Consider the following 19,441-nt stretch of genomic DNA (forward strand, 5'->3'; position numbering starts at 1 on the left):
GCCACACGAGCACCGGTTGTCAGGGCAGTCCCGACTCTTGCACTGGCATTGGGACTACAGAGAAACCCAGCACCCCATGCCAATGACACTGCCCCTCTTGGGGTGTGGTAAGGACTGGTAAACGACCATTTCAGCCTCTGCAGTGGGTAATGGTGACCCGAGCTGTTCAGTGAGAAAGCTGCTAACAAAAGGCCAGGCTGCATCTGACTCACCTGTCATGTTGATAGCTGACCTACTTTTTGTTTGACCTTGATTTGTTCAACACAATGAGATGTTGCTGGGAATGCACTTCTGCTACCTGATTTTAGTCCACCATGTGACAGCCTGAGATCTTAAACACACACACACAGCCCAGGCAGATGGATAGATGGCTGGGTGGTTTAAGTTTTGCACTAACCTCTGAATTGTAATTCATAAGGAAAAGGCTTAATTTCAAGAACATGGAACGATTATTTGAGACTAGATATGATGCCAAAGCAGCAGGCCTTGATTCCTTGCTACAGGGCAGCTTAATCAGGAAATGGCCTAGATGGCTGCCTTTCAAGTAGGTCCTTGCAGTAGCTTGGCAACAGGCACAGGGTCATAATTGGAAGAATTTGGCTCTGAGTGTCTGTGGGTGTTTACAGTGCACTATAGGGCAGGGCTTCTCTTATTTATAGAATATTTTGAGCAACAAGCAGCAGAAGGCTGAAAAGCCACTAAATCTTGATTTATTTTTAACAAATTCCATTTTCCCCTCATCCCAGAAGGAGGACTGAGTTATTAAAAAACAGTAAAAAATACATCATTGCAGAGCATGCCATATCTAATTATGGGGTTGCCAGCATCAGCCTGCAGCCACATTCTAAGGGCTTTGTAAACCAGCCATCCATTCAATCTGTGAACTTATATGACTCCTATTCTTCATTTAGATGTAGAATGGAGTTATTGGCAAGTGAGGGCTGATCAGAAAAAGTTCTTCCCATCTAAATTAGGAGATGGAAGGTATAAATATAGACTGGTGTACTTACGTTCTCAAAGGGAGATAAAATCATTCTTCATTGTCCATTATACTTAGCTGCACAAACATGCATCCCGTAGCACTAAATACCCACTTTAGGGTTTTCACTCATTGCAATGGAGGATCTGTGCCGCTCAAAGGAACTATATTGCACAATCTCGCCGAGCCCAGCCCTCAGTGATTATTACCCACACAGCTATGAAAAGGCATTAATCCTGTGCATTTTTGCCTGTGTTCTTGTAGTGTGTTAGAGCTGTATGGGACTTCAGAGACCTTCTAGTGCAACTACACCTTCCTGTAAGTAGGAAGTTGAGTTCCAGAGGGGAATGTTGCTCAGGGTCCCATAGTGAGTTGTGGCAGAGGTAGACTGGACTGTGTTCTCAGTGCTTTTTTGCAACAGTGTCCTTCTGTGTGTGCTACACTCAGGACCAGTGAATTAAAAGATGTGATTTCTATACCCCAGGAGTTCATAGTGTCAGAAGATATGGTCACTAAAATGGTTGAATAGTCACCATAGCATAAGTAGACCAAGTGAAAGGTATACAGTAGACAGGTATATGGTGAGAATGGGGAGCTCTGCAAACTGTGTATTTGGATACCAAAGCTACAGTGAATTCAGTTGCTCTCTGACCCAACTGGGAGAAGCTTTATGATGCTATAAAGTTTTCTAATAGAAAAAGGTGGCATACATTGACTGAGTGTTGGTAGAAGGGCAAGCATGGTACAGCGAGTCGTGGGTGGCAGTGAAGATGAATATTGCTAACTTTGTAGAGCCCTGGGAATGGGTTGTTGAGGAAGGGAGCAACGGATTGGGGCACAGGCCAGGGACAAGTAACACTGGGCTCTGCAGAATGCCCAGCCCCTCAGTGGGATGCATTGGGTGGCATGAGTGTTATACTCTCAATTGTCTGACCCCACTCCAGGCAGAAGAACATTAAGTGATCCTGGCAGCCAGTGTCAGCAGACTATAGCTGGCACTGAAGGTGGAACCTTCAGCCTTTTCTTGCCCTGTGACCAGAGTGACTGAGGCTGGGACCTAGGGAAACCTTTCCAAGGAAGGATGCATTGTGGAGTCACCTGTGGCAGTGCTGGAGCCCAGTGGTTTAAAGGAGTAGGTAGGACAGGAAGGGGGTGGGATGGGCCCAAATTAAGGCTGTACCAGGTCAACAGGGAGAGGAACAAGGGTGGGAGGAATGATTATGGGGGAGGAAGAAACAGTGGAATTTGGCTACGGCCAGCCAGTCAAACAGAGAGTAAAGGACAGTGATGTGCTGGGACAGGAACTGCCACTGCAGAGGAGGCGGGAGGTGGGGACAGAGGATCAGGGGCTGTGGGCAGATCCAGCAGCTCGAATCCAAAGTCAGAGCCTTTGGATTGTTGATCACATTGTCCCTGAGAAGAGACGGTCTGTCTTCCTCCTCAGTGAGAGCCTAGCCAAATGTTGCCACAAGGCAAACAATTTAGTATCCCCACGGTCATCTCTGTGCATGTTTTTTAAAACCTTTTATTTTGTGGTCTTTCTTTTTACTTTTAAAATTAGCATACATCAGTAATACAAGGGGATTTTATTGTGATAATTCCATACATTCATACAGTGTACTTTGAACATGCTCACCCCTCCATTATGTTCCCACTTCCTCCCCCATTTTTAATCTTTGATACCCACAGCCACTTTCAAGTTCTTAGAGGTGAGCCTATGCAAATCAGCAGTAATATGTACATAGGAAATACTTGGAAAATAGCTGATGAGCTGTAATTTTGGGAATTAAATTATTTTTTCTTGGATTTGTATTGTTTCAATGTAAATGTTTTTGTTGGTAGTTTCTAGTCTTGTTGGTAGTTTCTAGTTTTAAATCTATTTATAGTTTTTACAGTTTGTAAAGGTAACAATATCTTATGATGGAAAACACCTCCTGGGTGCCCTGCTTTTGAAAATTGTTTCAGGGAGCAGAGCCCTCCCCCATGCCTTTTTCCTGGCCTTTTGCTATGTCAAGCATCTTTCCTGGTATACTGTTCTGCCCAGAAGACTTAGGCTGGTAAGCCCCAGGTCAGAGGTTTGTGTCTGTGTTTCAGGGATCAAGATACCTCTTTATCTAGTAAAAGACTAGTGGAGGCAGACCCTGAAACCTTAGCCAGAGAGGAGGCTGAGGAGTTGCTTGTGAATTGGAAAGACCTCCAGTCTTCCTGTGCCCATGGAGTCAGCTGGCCTGATCACCTCGTCATCGAGTGCCCCCAGATCAGGATGTTATTAGTGGTTGATGGTGTTTTTAAATTCTCCAAAGTAAAAAGATGTTAGCCTGTTGGCCCAGCCTAGTCATTTCACATTCTGATTGTTGCCCTGACACCAAGCCTGTGTTCAAGAAATGCTTTTGGTTCCTTGAGTCACTGGCACTGCTACCACCACCAACAAATGGTGCTCTGAAAACATTAAGTATAAAAGTCCTAAAGGTTGTGTATGCTAAGGCTGGTCCAAAGTCCACCCTTCTTCAGGCTGAGAAGCCACACCCTGGCTGCTCAGCACTTTTTTGCTCATTATCAAAGTGATAGAATGGTCCAGTGGAAAGTGACATCAAGGGTCACCTCCGCTGGCTAGTCTGTGGTGAGGAAAGCCCATCTGTGTGGTTCATGACAGCAATCTCCTAGCCCCACTTGAGTACCTCCACACCAGGCATCCCGCTCCCCAATTATGGACATCTTTGGTGCCTAGAAAATTCTTCTTTATTTTGTCCTTAAATCTGCCTCTTGACAAAGTTTCCTCCTTGACCTAGTTCTGCCCTTGGTAGCCACATAGAACAAAGGTCTATAGGCATGGAATGATTTCACTTCAGTTGCTGGAAAATAGTATGCTGGACCCATGTCCTTTCCCTTCTCTACTTCCCTTATCTCCTTCCACAGGGTTTATGTTCCCCAGTGCCTCCAGCCATTCTTTCTGACATGGCAACCAAAGATATTAATAATAAGGTGACACTGGCTAAGTGAGTGCTTGTCATATCCAGGCGGTGTTGTAAGCTCTTTCCATGAGTTGTCGCATTTGCTACACAGCCACCCTTTTGAGGTTGGGTACTGTTGTGATCCCCATTTCATCAGTGAGGAAACGAAGAAACATGAGGCCACAGCTTGTCCAGAGCCACACAAGTGAGGGTGGAACAGATTTAGGCCCAGGCAGTGTGACTCCAGAGCTTGTGCTCTAAGCTCTGGTACTCCAGTATCTTACAACCTTCTTCATGTAATGCTAAAAATAAGCCCATGGTGTGCCAGGCTTGGGCTGGCCCTGCTTTAACTTATTTCGTAAGAAATCATTTGACAGAAGTCTGAGTTGAACCATTTTCCATGAAACCTTTTCAGAGTTTGTTTTGACAGAATGGACTGCAGGGCAGAGGCCTCTGCACTGTCACTAGTAAATGGGCTCATCCTAGCCCTGCCAGGCCTCACAGGGCTCCTGAAGTGATGGGATTAGATCAAGGTGACAAACATGGGCTATTAATATTTCGTTTTCCTGAACATGATGTCTAATGCAATAGGCTTCTTGTTTAAAGTGCCTAGTCACGGCTGGAGGGCCTGAAAGTAGGAGAGAGGTGCGTAGGAATTGTAACGCTGGATGGCCTTAGCACAACCCTGGTGGTGATGGGCTGGAAGAATGGGATGATCTCCGGCCCTCCAAAGCTGGGATGCAAGTGCCAAATGCGCATTTCTTGAAATGGCTCCTGGTGACTCAGGTCAGACTCTGCTGGAGTTTAGGTAAAGATGATCTGTGACTTCATCCGGAGTGTTTGCTTCCTGTACTCAGGGATGCCTGGATTAAATTACCCATCTTCGTATTGGCTGCTTTTCAGATAGCATGCATCCTGGTGGTATTTTCTAGAGACGTAAGCAGTGAAGTGAGGAACCTGGTCCCTTGGGGTGGGCCCGGAGACCTGCAGGGGAAGCAGCTCGAAGTATAGAAAAATCAGTGGAGAAGATCTGCCTGTATCATTACCAAAAATGCGGCTCTGAGCAGTGACCTAGCCTCCATGAATGTTGTCTTTCTCTGAAAAATTGGGGATTGTAATAGTACTGCCCGCAAGGTTGACACAAGGATTAGATGAGAGCCTGTATCAGCATAACACTGATAGCACAGTGCCTAACAGTAATAAATATAAATGTTAGCACAGTCTTTCCTTCTTCCTTCGCTGTGCATTCTTCCTCCTCTTCTAGTCCTGCTGGCCATTGAATGTCTACATGGCTTTAGGTAAATGTCATAGCCTCTCTGCCTCTTTTTGTCTATATGTAGAAAGAACAGGTTGAATCACACTACTGGTTCTGAGTGGATACATGGTGCCCCCTATAGGATGTCTTGGAGATGTGTGTGATTTGGCTTTCGGTGACAGGGCAGGGCTTTTATGGGGGGAGAGGGGTAAAGGATGCTAAATGTCACGCTTGGGGGATGGATTCGCCGTGTACACAGCTGCCTCATGTTCTAGCAAAACCCTGATCATAATGATCTGATCCTGGAATCGGACTCAATTTTATACATAAACAAGTAACTTTCCTATATACCAAAATTTCCAGGAATACATCTGCCAAGTACATGAGTACCTATTTATTACGAAAAAGTACAACATCTCGTTATATCATTCATAGTGTCTTCTGGTATAGCTTTGTACAATTCTTGCACATATACTTATTTTAACCAACTTTAATTCATTTCTTCTTTATATTATAGGTAGGGCATTATATTGATTATTTTCGTATTTTTAAGCTTTGGAAGGTTATATTTTTCGACAAATTTCATTTCAAGAGCGTTAAAGTCTCATTTATGTAAATGCTGGGCACGGAAGCATATGCCTGTAATTCTAGCACTTGGGAGTCCAGGGCAGAATGATCACAAGTTGAAGACCAGCCTAGGCTACACAGTAACGTCCTTTCCCAAAAAAATTATTTTGCGTGTGTTGCATCTTTGAAAGTGAGAGAGAGAGAGAGAGAGAGAGAGGAGAGAGAATGTTAGCTTATAAATTAGCTAGATAAACCTCAGGTCAGACTTGAAATAAAAAGAGATGGTGTTATTTGTCTTAGAAATACCCTCTTCCAAAAGGACATGTAATAGAAGTCAGAATTTTTAATTGCATCTATCGTTTGCCAGAGGATAAGATGTTTTAATATGTGCCCTGTCTCTTTTAGGAAACATATTATCTTAAAGACTCTAAACATAGTTTCACCCTCATCTTTTCTCATCTTTACCATCTCTGTTCTTTTCACCCTCCCACCTGTACATATGCATATTTTAAGAACATCCATGTGTAGATTTTTTCCAAAAGGAAGACCAGCCTGTTATTTCCCATTTGTCTTGGTTATTCTGTGGTCTTTGCCTGGATCAGACTGGCGCTGCGAGCTGTGCACAGGCCTGAAAACAGCGAAGAAGTAGCTTTGTGAGGAGGGTGCAGAGCACTGACTCAGAGGCCAAAGTAGGGGCATCTCAACTGATCCTGTGCAACACAGCTGTTCTCCCTTAGGATTGGCACCTGTCCAGCTGACATTCAGAGCTGACCACAGTGCCTGAAGACCAGCACATACTGTGAGAGACATGGGGCTCATGGTGCCAGTTGTTAGATGTGGCTTTCATGTGTGCTGTCAGGGCATCTGGAGTCCTTCACACTGGTTTTATTAAAAATTTCACAAAGCCTTAGTCTGGTAGAGCTAGTTTTTGGAGAGTTCTCTGTCTTTTGTTGTTGATATCTTGAAACTATTGAAGTCTTTTTTGCAATGTTGATATGGTTACAACGAATTTCAGTACTTAATAGCAAAGTTTATAGTTTTGCATAATCCAAAAGTAATACATGCTCATCCGAAGAAAGTTTGAAACAGATAGAAAAACCAAAAGGTGAAAATCAGTACTCATTGCCTCAGCCCCAAAGACAATTACACTGTTAACATTTCGGTTTATTTCCTTTTGTCCTTTTTGTTTTTATTAAATTTTATTATATAAATAATTCACTTTCAGTATAAAAAAAGATGGAAAATTGAGGAATTACAATAAAATAAAAATGACCCATCTCACCATTTGGAGACAATAGTCTTAATATTTTGGTGAATTTCACCTCATCCTTTTTTGTAGATATGTAATCAGGTTGGGAATATCGTATGTATAATTTCGTGTCCTTTTTCACCTAACATTTTTGCAAGGTATTTTCCATGTTGTTATATAATTTGAGTATTTGTATAATATTTCATCGTAAATATACCCATAATTTATTTAACCAATCCTCTGTGGTGTTTTTGATATTTATTATCATTCTATAATATTATTATAATGCTATAAGACAATCTTCATATATTCATTGATATACATATCAATACACATGTCTAATATATATAATAATAATATACATGTCTAAATATGTACATATAGACAGGTATGTATGAAATGAGTACTGTATAACAGATGATGTTCTTGGACATGCATTTTATTTAATTACATGTGAAATTACTTTTCCAGAGGAATAAACATTTTTAAAGCTTTTGATGCATAATGCCAGATTTCTTCCAAAAAGTTTATAGCATTTTACATTCCAATTTACTGTAGCTTGGCCTGCCTGTCTTTTACACCTTCACTGAGTTTGTCTTTAAAATGTGATCTTTTGCTCATATAAGCAGTTAAAATGGCATCTCATTATTTATTACATTTTGATCATGATGAGGGAGGTTGAACATGTTTTCATATATTTGCTGGCCTTTGTGTTTCATCTTTTTGTGATTTCCTATTTGTGTTCTTCGCTTATTTTTCCACTGAAATATTCGCCTTTTGACTGCTTTCTGGGAGGTTTGGATTTGGGACTGGTTTGTGTTTGACTTCAGATGGAGTGCATTCCTGTCACAGCTCTGGAGTCCATCAGACCTGGGAGAGATTGCAGCAGTTACCTCTCTCAGAACTAAAGGAAACGCTGCTCACTGCAACACACTGAAAGTCCAGTGCGTGGATCTGTTGCCACCCTTCCTGTGTTGTTTGTTATCTCTGTTGTGATTCTGCGTTTGAGTATTTTCTCAGAAAACTATCTCAAGCTGTAAGACTTGGTCTTGTTCAGATTCTTAGACCACAAAAACTTGCCTGTAGTAACAAAATTCAGAAAAATGAAACTGAAATCAATGCAGTGTTTTTTTGTTTTTTTTTTTAATTCCTCATGTAGGAAAGAGACAGTGAAGGAAAACAGGCTGATTCTGTTTCAGTTTAGAGGAACTTGTGAGGTATTCCTGAGGTCAGGGTACATTCAGACCAGCATATTCCGTCTAGGCATGGAAAGACCCCGAGATCTGTCACAAGATATCATTGTCTCGTGCTCACGGTACTTGCAGGCAAGAGTTCAAGTACATTTTGGAAAGGTTTTCAGCAGTGCAGAGTTGAGCAGAAAGCATCATCTGGTTAACCTTTAGTTGACCCCTTAAACAGATCTGCCGTTGCCCCCACACTCTGGTTCATTCGCATGCTTACTCTGGCTTTGGCAGCCTGGCACTGGGGGCAGGAGGGATGGGCGGGAGCCTGCCCTGCCCACTTGGGACGGAGCTCTCGCTTTTATTTGCTGAGTCACTGAAGCAACAAAATGTGTGCAGAGGCCTGGCTCTGGAGTTGGGCATATCTGGATTCCAGTCCCTATTCTGCCTCTTCCAGCTGTGTGATCTTGTACAAGTTGCTTCACGTCTCTAACTCAGCATCATCTTCTCCATTATGTTGATAATAAAGCCTCCCCAGAAGGCCATTTAAGGACAGAACGAAATGCCCTAGAGGTTTGTCGGCCACTGTGGTGGGAGGTGGTCACTGTTCCAGAAGGGCAGGGAGGCAGGGGTCTTCTCCGTTTCACCTCACCACAGCAGCAGTGTACTCTGTGGTGTAGCTCACACAGCTTCCCTGTGTCCCTACTTACATCCCAGACCAGCTGCTCCTGCCCTGGATGGTGGGGGACAAAAAGGCACCTCTCTCTCCAGCTGTCACACTGGCATGTTCCTGGCAAGTGGAATGGGGGTGGATTTTTACCCTAAAGGCCTGGGCCTTTGTGCAGTTCACAGATGGAATGTCACTCCTATGTCTAGACAGTGAGGAAATCCTGTTGCTGGTACCCAAAGACTATGCAGGGAACAGAACTCATTGCCCGCCATGGCCCCTCAATGTGACTCCTGTCACCCGCCATGTCCCGCCCCTGGAGGTACATCTAGGACTCAGCCACTTTTCACCTCTCCATCCCCCATCTTCCCCTTGTGTTGTGATTGTCATCTCCTAACTCACCTCTCTGCTCTGCCTTAACCCTCGTGTGTGCATGTGTACACATACACAGGTGGTCCTTTCTCACCACTGCGGCCAGACTTAAAACCTTAAGTGGGACTTCATACTCCCTCTCACTTGGCATCAGGCCAGGCCCCCCAGCCCTGTGATTGCTCCCCTCCTCCCTTGGCTCTCTACTCTTACCCTGGTGCTGCCTGGCTCTTGATTTTCCTGGGCCTCTGCCATGCTGCCCTCTATCTGTAATGCCTGGTCTCCTTCCCACCTCCTCACCTCTGTCCTTCCTCCCTGGGCCTCCTGATTGCCCTCATCCCCAGTATTCCTCCTCCCTGTCTCCCCTGAGCCGTCACCACCACCCAGCACCTGACATAATTCCCATATGCATTTCCTTTGCTCTCTGTCCTCACCAGTGTGTGTACCAAGTGGGGACAAGGGTTTGTCTCTTCACCCCATCCCAGCCCAGCCGTGGAGGACAGTGCCTGGCACTTAGATGCCCTCAGCAAATATTTGTTGAGAGATGAATGAGTGACTGGGGGCCAGCACTCTAACAGTGTCTTCACTATTACAAAATTGTCCCCAGTTGAAATTTGGCTACCACATGCATTTTGTGGTGGAAATTTACTCACTGTAGCAGTTCCTTCACTACTGAAGTCACCTGGCACATCTGGGTGCTCAATGCATGTGTCGGATGCATGCCTTCAAGGTTCAGGGGTGCTCGTGGGACATGAGGTGCCCTGTGTCCCTTAGTCTGGTGTTACTGTATCACCCAGAGCCCCTGTCCCACAAAATAGTGCAGCTTAGCCAGGCAGCAGTCAGTCTGCTGGGTTTGCCTTCCCTCCTGAGGGCGTCACCTCTGCAGGGAAATCAGCCTTTGCTCTCTCCATCTCATCTCCCTGAGCAATACCAAATTCTGTCACCCATCACTCATCAGTGACTCCTCAGCTTCCTCATTATCCTCGTCCCAGCTTTCCTGGAGTGGCTCTCGGTCTTGTGTTGTGGTGAAGCCAAGGGGCTGGACTCGTAAATTCCACTCACCCTTCACATTCTTAGGAGTCCTCTATGCTTCGTGCTGTGAAGTGCTCATCTGGAGATGTCTTCCTGCCCTGCTCCAGGTTCTCTCCCCAGCCTTCCCAGTCTCACCCACACCCTCCTGGTTCCCAGAGGTCACTGGCCTGAATTTTCTCAGCTTCAGGTTCCTCATGTTCCCTCCCACGCTGTCCCCCATACCTCTCTTCTTACCATCTCTGAGCTACTTCCTAAAGTTTCAACTATGAGTTTTTGTGTCTCTAGCCTCCACCTTCCCTAGCCTCCACCTTCCCCAGCCTCCACCTTCCTGTCTACCCAGCATGAGCTTATCCCTTTCAGTGAAGTTACTAAGCATGCTAAGTATTCTTTTTCCATTACACTCATCCCGTCTTCCCAACAACCTGGGGAAGGGAGTCCTCATTTTACAGAAGAAGTTTCCCTACAGACTATCTGACCAGCCTGGGACACACAGCTGTTCAGTGGCAGAGCTTAGATTTGATTCCAGAAGTTCCTGTGCTGCCCACCACTCTGTCCTCCCTTTTCCTTGTACATCCAGAAATCCTTTCACTCTTCCTGGGCTGGTCCGGTTCCTGGGGAGGATTGGTAACTTCTTCCTCTGTTCCTGGTTGCTAAGGCCCTGGATCCATGCCTATGCCTGGCCTTGTCAGGAGCCTGTGCTGCTCTGCACTCCCTCATCCCATCCCAAGCACCCCTTTCTGGTCTGTCTTTGGGGCCACCCACACTTTGTAGATGGCCTTGCACTTTACTGTGGTGAAAGGCAAAGGCAGTGCCTGGCATGATCCCATGTGATCCCTTTTTTCTACTGTGGAATATTCTCATTTCCCTCAGGTCCTTACAGAAGGCCTGAGCCTTCTCCTATAAATCTCAGCCCTCCCTGGGCCATCCCAGCCTATCTGTCAGCAGCCACCAGCCAGAAACACAGAGCACCCTTCAGGACCCATCTGACCTGCTCTCCCTTATGCCAGCAGCTCCCCTGTGCCACCAAATAACAGCAGTGCATTCTTTTGTTTCCATAGAACAAGATGCAGATGTTTTCCAGAATATTCATCAACTTCAGGCAGTAAGTTTCTTGGTGAAGAGTTTTCTTCCTGGCATCTTTAGGACTAGGCTCTCTTTTCTTACTCTGTAGCATTTAAAAACAAAAACAAAAACAAACAAGTAATAAAAAGAAAACTGGGGTCAGGCTGATATGTCTTCAGTTAGCGGGCCCTTGAGCACAACTCATCCATTGATCCTTCTTGGTGTCACCCGGCTCTCCCCTGTGCCCTCTTTGAATTCAGGAGTATGGCGAAGCTGAAGGTCAGGAGGAGAGCTCTGCCCATTGGGACCGCTTCCCACTGCTGAGGCAGCAGGACCGGAAGGATATGGCTGATGTAGAGCACCCTGATTTTGCCACCACCGCATGTGGGTGTCTCTTCATGCAGGCCCTGAGCGGGGTGCTGGCATGCAGAGGAGAACAGGCCTGGGTCCTGCACCATGAGGGTGGCACCCGGGAGCTCTTTATAGCTTCAAATCCCTGTGTTGTCCTCCAGGCAAAGGAGACAAACCCCAGGGTCCAGGCTGGAGGGAAAATGCTTGGAGAAGTCCTGGCTCCAGATGGCTAGGGAGTGAGCTTAATGCATGGGGTGCCAAGAAGCAGAGGGCACTGCCAGGCCAGAGAGCAAGCACCAAGTAGAGGGGAAGTGGCCAGAGACCTCTAAGGGGAAAAAGTGGGACAGGAGCCTCAGAGGAGGGGCTACTTCAGAGGTAGCAGCTTCTGGAGTGGAAATCAGCAGGGGGAAGGAGGCAGGGTCCCAGGGGAGGGGACCTTAGTCTTGAGTGGTTTTGCAGAGCAGAGTTCTCCTTAGTGTGCCTCATGGAGCCCTTGGCCAGTAGATGTCAGATAGAAATGGGCTTGCGGATGTGTACACTTGGGGAATTAGTCTGTGTGACTGTCACACTCTAGAGGGACATTTTAAAGGCTCAAGAAGCCCAGAAGAAGAGAAACCTGCCTATTTAAACCCCCATTCCCCATACTTACATGGCTCCTGCTCTTTTTTTTTTTTCCTCCCACTTAGCATCATTAATTTCTCATGGAATTAGTATTCTGTGGAAGACCTTTGGGCAGTTCTGATTTGAAGAGATTTTAAATCCCTGAGTGCTCTGGAATGTGCCCATTTCCTATTTTAAATGGAGGTCATGCAAAGGTCCAGGATGGAGGCCATGCAGAACAGTGGAAAGAGTATGGGTTTTAGATAGGACTAACCTGGGTTTAAATCTGTCTTCCTGTAAGAATCATTGGCTTTGGTCAAATTATTTCTGTTAGAGACTTTGTTTCCTCATCTGTAAAATGGGCGAGGTAACATTAGCCACCTGAGAGGCTGGTGTGATGAAAATAGTAATAGTTGACACAGAAGGCTTATCACATGCCAGACATCATTCTGAGCAGTTTATTGATCTCATTTAAGCTCTACCACTACCTACTCTGAGGCAAGTAATGTCATTATCCTTATCATATGAGTCTGAAGACCATGACACACAGAGGCTAGGTACTTTGCCCAATGTCACACCCCTGTGTATGTTGGACGTAAGGCTTGAATGCCTGGTGGAGTCAGAATTTGAAGCCTGACCATTGTCTCCCATCAGAGAGCATGCTTGTAACCACAGTTGAGTCTAGAACATAAAAGCACTCAGTATATCAGTGTTCTCTTTTAGATGGCTCATAGGATTTTAATAAGTACCACGATTCCTGGGACTCTAAGTCACCCTATGGTCTTTTTCCTCATACCTATTAAAGGATTGTATCCCTGACCAGCTTGTTCAGTCAGCTGCTTCCATCACAACCCTTCTACTTGCTCTGCCTTCATCCTGGTCCACTTCAGTTTAGGCAGCTGCTTAGCTCTCAGTTGGGTTCAGGCCACGTCCCACCTCTGTGGGACGTCAACACCCAGGGCCACAGGTCATCCCCAAGTGCCCAGCAGGAGTGTAGCTTGTCTTCATGCTGAACTTCAGTGAGAGACGTGGCAAAGACTAAAAAGACATCCCTTTCTTACTCCACAGACATTTCCCAGGCGTCCTTGCTGGTCTAGGTGCTTGGCCTTGGGGAACTTGCAGGCCAGCCTATTCTGTGACTCTTCATTAGACCGCTGACTCCCTCCACAACTCTGTTACTATCTGAGACTGGAATTCTGCAGGCTCCCTTCCATCTGCTTCCTTCGAGGGCTTCTCCACAAGACTACCCTTGTTTTGTTTCTCAGAGTGCCCCAGATTCACAAATCCTGCCCCTTTGTGAGCTCTTAGCTATCCATCCAGCCCACAGCTCCAGATGCAGTTTCTCGTTTTTGCTCATTTTCATTCTAGCCCATTGAACTACTGTAGGATTGGATATATAAGTGCCACAAACAAGCTGTCCCTCAGACTCTGACAGCAGGACTTTTCAGTGTGAAGTATCACTGCACATACTGTTCCCCTGCTCAGACTGCAGTCCCGACCATCCAGTCCACCAAGAAAACAACCACAAGATTCCAGGCTCACCTTTTCCTTCCCTTGCCTGGTCCCTTCCCTTCCATTGCCTGTCCTCCAACACACATATCAGCAGGCAATACACTAAGTATTTTCTCCTTCATTCTGCTCATGTGTCTTACAGCTGCCCCACAGCTAGAAAAAAAGCACTCCTTCTTCAAGACACTTGACTGCCGCCTGCTGGAAATTTGTCATGATGACACCGAAGTGCACAGATAACCTTCTGGAGTTCTGCTCACACAGCTGTCAGCCTGGGCCTGCCTGTTGCCTTGGCCGTGCCGTCACATATTTGTTTGCACACTCACTTCTCCAGTTACATCGAGGATGTCCTGAATGTGGAGATTGTGGTCCCTCCCTGTGTCCCCACTGCCCTGGCTTCTGCTGGGTGACATAAAAATGTTTATTGAACGATCCTTGTGCAAACGCCTATTATCATAGGTTCAGGACATCTGCCTTTACTTGGTGAAGTTTCTCTGAATCCATGTATTGAAAAATCACTACAGACTATTGGAATATCCATGGAGGGTCATGGGGGACTTGCAGAGGGGACAGGGCCTCATCCATCTGCTGCCTCTGCTCATAGGCCACTACCATCTGAACAGACCAGAGCAACTCATCATTCAGTCCCTCAGAAAGTGTTGAGGTAGGCACTGTGCAGGGGAGAATGGGGCCAGGGGCCACCTGTTGGCTCTCTGGGCAGGGGAAGGAAAGCAGCACTTCTAGAGCTGTACCATGCCCAGGGCCAGCTCCCCCTAGGTTGTGGACACACAGAGATTATGGGTAATGTAGAGGCCCCTCCTGGGGAATTCAGGATTTTATAAGCACATAGCTACTAGATAGGGCAGTCAAGATTGTGAGTACTGTCCATATTTTCCTATGTAGTACCCTGTTACTAAGCCACATCATCAGAAAATGCTACCCTAGTGACATCCTGTGTCTTCACAAAGTGTCTTAGCAGAACTCGTATCTGGATGTCACACTGGGAGTAACACTGGAGAAAAAGAGGCAAGTTGGTCTTTCACTGGGGTCCCATTTCAAAAAAGATTGGAGCCCTCTGTTCAACTGCTTCCCCAGAGCCATTTAGTACAGTGTTAGGCCCTGTAGAGAGAAGCTCTGGACAATGCCTCTCCTTGCTCAGGTCTGTCCTGATGAACTGACTCAAACTTCCTGGTCTCACACAGTCAGGGCTATTTCCTTCTGTGCCCTGGCAGCCAGCTAGCTCAGAGAGAATGTGTTGCTGAGTTCCTACAGCTTTCCCCAACCAGCACTTCTTATAATTTCCCTCATTCTTTCCACAGGAATGGAATGCTTGTTTGGGGGTGTTTGTATTGCTTTTGTCTTTGTATTTTACTCTTGGGGATGGTTTTTAGAGGCAGGATGGGCAGCAGTGTGGTACCTGAAAGCATCAGCACAGAAACCAGGCACACCTGGATTTCAGTCCCCACTTGCTGGCTGGGACATTTTAAGCAAGGTAACAGCCTCTTCAAGCCTTAGTTCCTCATCTAGAGAATCAGAGCAATGATCACCATGAGCAGGTAGGTTGTTGTGAAGGTTAAATTAAACTTGTCTAGCATAAAGCCATTATTCTCTTCCTCTCCCAGACCAGGCCCCATCTGTGGCTCCAGGACCCTAGTCTTTATTTCCTTCTTCCTATCTGTGACTGCTACCTTATGGTGAGTGATGCAGCAATAATAACTAGGTGGCTGGCTGTTTTCAGGTTTTTGGGGACAGGTTTCCTGGGATGCAGGACTTTCATTGTTCAAATGGGAAGGTCTGAGGCAAACAGATGAGCTGGTCACTGTCTTAGTCCATTTATGCTGCTGTAACAATACCACAGATGGGGTAATTTACAAAGAAAAGAAATTGTTTCTCATGGTTTTGAAAGCTGCAAAGTCCACTATCAAGGTGCTGGTATCTGGTATCTGATGAGAGCCTTTGTGCTACATTATCCCATGGTAGAATGCAGAAAGGCAAGAGAGCATGAGAGGAGGTGAATGCACTTTTAAAGCAAGCTCAATCTCACAATAAGTAACCTGCCCCTGTGATAATGACATTAATCCACTCATGAAGACAGAGATCTCCTGACCTCATCATCTCTCATTAGTCCCTGCTTCTGCTCACTGTTGCATTGGGAGTTAAGTTTATAACACATGAACTTCAGGGGACATATTCAAGCCTTAACAGTCACCCTTACAATAAGCAACCACAGCATCTTGGTGGCCAACAGTAATGAAGGTTTATTTTTTCCTCACATTGCTGTCCATCCAGGTTTATGATTAGAGGAGGACCCTCTGCCCAGGAAACTTCTGGTGACAGGTTCGGGGAAGTGGCTGGACCCATCCCTCAGAGAGCTATATGGGGCTCTGGTGTGTGAGGGGTGGGGGATGGGGTGGGGGATGGGGAGGGCCTAGAGTAGATTCTGGGCTGCTGATTTGGAAGCTGAGAAGACAGCATGAGATCTGGACAGGGAATCAGTTTTGGATAGAAGATTTAGATAGATATGTTAAGCCTAGAGATTTGTGTTCATTTGCCACACTTCTTTACCAACTGAGCCCAGGAGCTAGACATCCCAAATTCCTGATCATGTTGTTTGCACGTGCCTAGATTGGAACTAACAGACCATGAAGGATTCTGAGCCAGACTGCACAGAGGAGTAAGTGGGGAGGGCAAAAGCAGTGCTATTCCTAGATACCTATTTGAACACTTTATAAGGATCAAGACAAAGATAAGGGCTGAGAGAGTGGCTCAAGTGGTAGACCACCTGCCTAGCAAGCACAAAGCCTTGAGCTCAAACCCCAGTACCATCAAAAAAAAAAAAAAAAAAAAAAAGAAGACAAAGATAATATCCAAAGACTGCAAGAATCAGTGATAGAATGTGATATGCCAGAATTTTTGCTTCAGCAGGTCAGCCAAAGCCCATTAAAGTTTAACTCTCAATTTCTCCACTCAGAGTAGGTTTGGGTGAGGACACAGCGGCCCTTTTCTTCCTTCCAGATCACTTCTTCCCTGACACAGGCATTGGCCACATCAGTCAGAGGGCAGAGCAGAATCCCTGAGTCCTGGCAGGATGAGGTGGCAGGGCTGCACTGCCAGTTGTCTGACTTGAGCACCTTGCAGAATTTATGTCCTTCTGAGCTTCTCACATGACCATACATCCTTGAGGCTTATAGACATTTTCTTTAAACATCACTTTCAGGTGCTCAACCTGCTGGCATTTGTTTTGGCTTAATCTCTTCAGTCATTTTCTGTTGTTCCTGGTCCTCTGGGTTCAAATGACTGATGGCCTTTGCTTGAGTGAGAACTGAGCAGTACCTTTAGCAGCCAGTATAGCTTCTGGTGGCTCACTATTCTCCAGCTGTGTGACTTTGGCTATTTTCTTCACCTCTCTGTGTGTCAAAATGGATAAGACAAAAGTATCTACTTACTAGAGTGATTTTCAGGTTTAAATGAGCTTACCTACAGAAGACAAAAAAGATGGTGCCCGACACAGAATAACATTCAAGTGCTCACTGTTATTATTTAGCCCAATAGGGGAAAAAATAGAGCACAATTATGCCTTTCTTCTTCATTCTTTGTGTGTGTGTGTGTGTGTGTGTGTGTGTGTGTGTGTGTGTGTGTGTGTATGTGTGTGTGTTACTGGGGATTGAACCCATGGCCTCATACATACCTCCATTCCTTATTTTTTTAAATTTTGAGATAGGGTCTCACTAAGTTGTCCAGACTGGCCTTAAACTTGTGATCCTTCTACCCCAGCCTGCTACCTTTTTTCTCTCAAGGATATGTCCAAGAATCCATTTTTTATATTTAGAAGGAATTTTTTGTTTGTTTGTTTTGTTTTGTTTTTGTTTTTGGCAGTACTGGGGTTTGAACTCTGGGCCTCCTACCTGCTATGCAGCTACTCTACCACTTGAGTCACATTCCCAGCCTTCTTTTGCTTAAGCCAAGTTTTTAGATTGGGTCTCGGGTTTTGCCTGGGGCCAGCCTGAGACCATGATCCTCCTATGTCTCCCATGTAGGTGGTATTATAAGCATGTGCCTCTATACCTGGCTTATTGGTTGATATGAGATCTTGATAACTTTTTGTACAAACCATGATCTTTCCAATCTCCCAAGTAGCTGGGATTTATAGGAGCACCCCACCACAAGCAGCTAGAAAATGCCAGATTTGCTCATGTGTTTGCAGGTATCACAGGGAACTGAAGGATGGCCAGAAGCTAGGGCTGATGATTACAGCCAGAAGGTGGCAATGGATGGGGCTGGAAGCCTCTCCAGCAAGTCTTCTTGAAACTTGAAGTCAGGAACTAGCTTTCCCAACTCCTTTAGCTCAGAAGAGATTTTCAGATTCAGTACCCCAAAGTGACCTGTCTGGGTTTTCTTTTCCTGTGGTCCCACTATAGGTTTTTGGAAGAAGTTGACTGCCTGGAAGGAAATTACAAAACATGAAAATCTCTTTGAGGTGACCAGAAAATCCAGCAGCCCCTTGCTCCTCCCAGCTGTAACTTCAGGTAATAATTAAGGACCCTGTCCTTCAGCTCCTGGCAGCTAATGATTATTGGTAGCCTACAGTTCTTTAGCTGTTCAAAAATAGGGGAGGATAACGTCAGTGGCACCTCATGTTTGGCATATGGCCAAAGGGTCCTGGGCTCTGTCAGCCACCAAGACCTGGAGGGTAGGGCTCTCTCCTCCCTGTTCTCAGGCCTGGCCCTGCTTTTCTGAAAGTTAGTGAGAATTATAGCAATGGCAGTTGCCCAACAGGGTCATTAATATGAAGTAATTATAAAATGTATCCTGAAGGGCAGATCAGAGAGAATAACCCGGAAATTTATGAAAATGAAGACTAATAAGAGAAAAAGAATTTGTTTTGCTAGATATTAAAATGAATTCTAAAGCAATACTCCCCAAAATGGTATAGAACTATGGGCTAGAGGTGTGGCTCAAGTGGTAGAGTGCCTACTTTGCAAGCTTGAAGTACTGAGTTCAAACCCCAGTACTGCCAAAAAACAAAACAGTGTATAACTAGAATGGAAAGAACTGTATCAAAGGAACAGAATAGAAAGACTAGACACAGCTGATAAGCCAATAGAGATATAATTTCAAATTTTGGTAACAGAGTGCATGGTCTGATAAATGGTGTCAGGACAATAGTGTATCCATTGGAGGAAAAGAAAAAAATTTCTAACTTTAGGTAGTATATCAAAACAATTTCCAAATGAATTAAAGTCATAGATAAAAATAAAGTTTTAAAATATTGACATTATATTTGGGTGGGAAAATGCTTTGTAAAACATCTCTGTGTTAATACTACTTTCAAATGCCATAAACAGAGTTAAAAGGGGGGAAAAAGTATTTATTATAATACCTATGATGAAAAAAGAATTAATATTCCTACTATGCAAATTTATTCACTCATTCATATGAATGTTGGAACACGATGTACTAAGAAGCGTTCTGGACACTAAGGGTACAAGCAGTAAACGAAGCAGAATCCCTGCTCTCCTAGTGTTTACTGCCTAACGAAGAAAATAAAGAAGGAAATTATTGTAGGTAAAATTTGGGTAAGGGTTATAGGGAAAGACTTAAGTAGGTTCCTTGATTGGGGGAGTTGTCAGGGTTCACATGATATGGCCATTCAAGGAAACTTCATTGGG

At 45.1% G+C, this 19,441-nt stretch overlaps 1 protein-coding gene across 9 annotated transcripts in view; it reads left to right on the forward strand.

The window, feature by feature from the left end:
* Window positions 1-19,441, forward strand: part of Bmal1 (basic helix-loop-helix ARNT like 1) — a 101,694-nt gene that overhangs the window by 41,500 nt on the left and 40,753 nt on the right. For 4 of the 9 annotated variants that reach the window (XM_020165442.2, XM_020165446.2, XM_020165447.2 and 1 more), the window contains exon 3: window positions 18,191-18,298. The exons of 2 other annotated variants lie outside the window; for them this stretch is intronic. The gene's annotated coding sequence lies outside the window, so the exon portion shown is untranslated. Of the gene's footprint in view, window positions 1-11,308; window positions 11,353-13,917; window positions 14,437-18,190; window positions 18,299-19,441 lie in introns of all 9 variants that reach the window. 3 more of the 9 variants (XM_074041698.1, XM_074041697.1, XM_074041700.1) reach the window with 3 other exon arrangements.

Source organism: Castor canadensis, chromosome 1, assembly GCF_047511655.1.
Source record: "Castor canadensis chromosome 1, mCasCan1.hap1v2, whole genome shotgun sequence".
Lineage (NCBI taxonomy): Eukaryota > Metazoa > Chordata > Mammalia > Rodentia > Castoridae > Castor > Castor canadensis.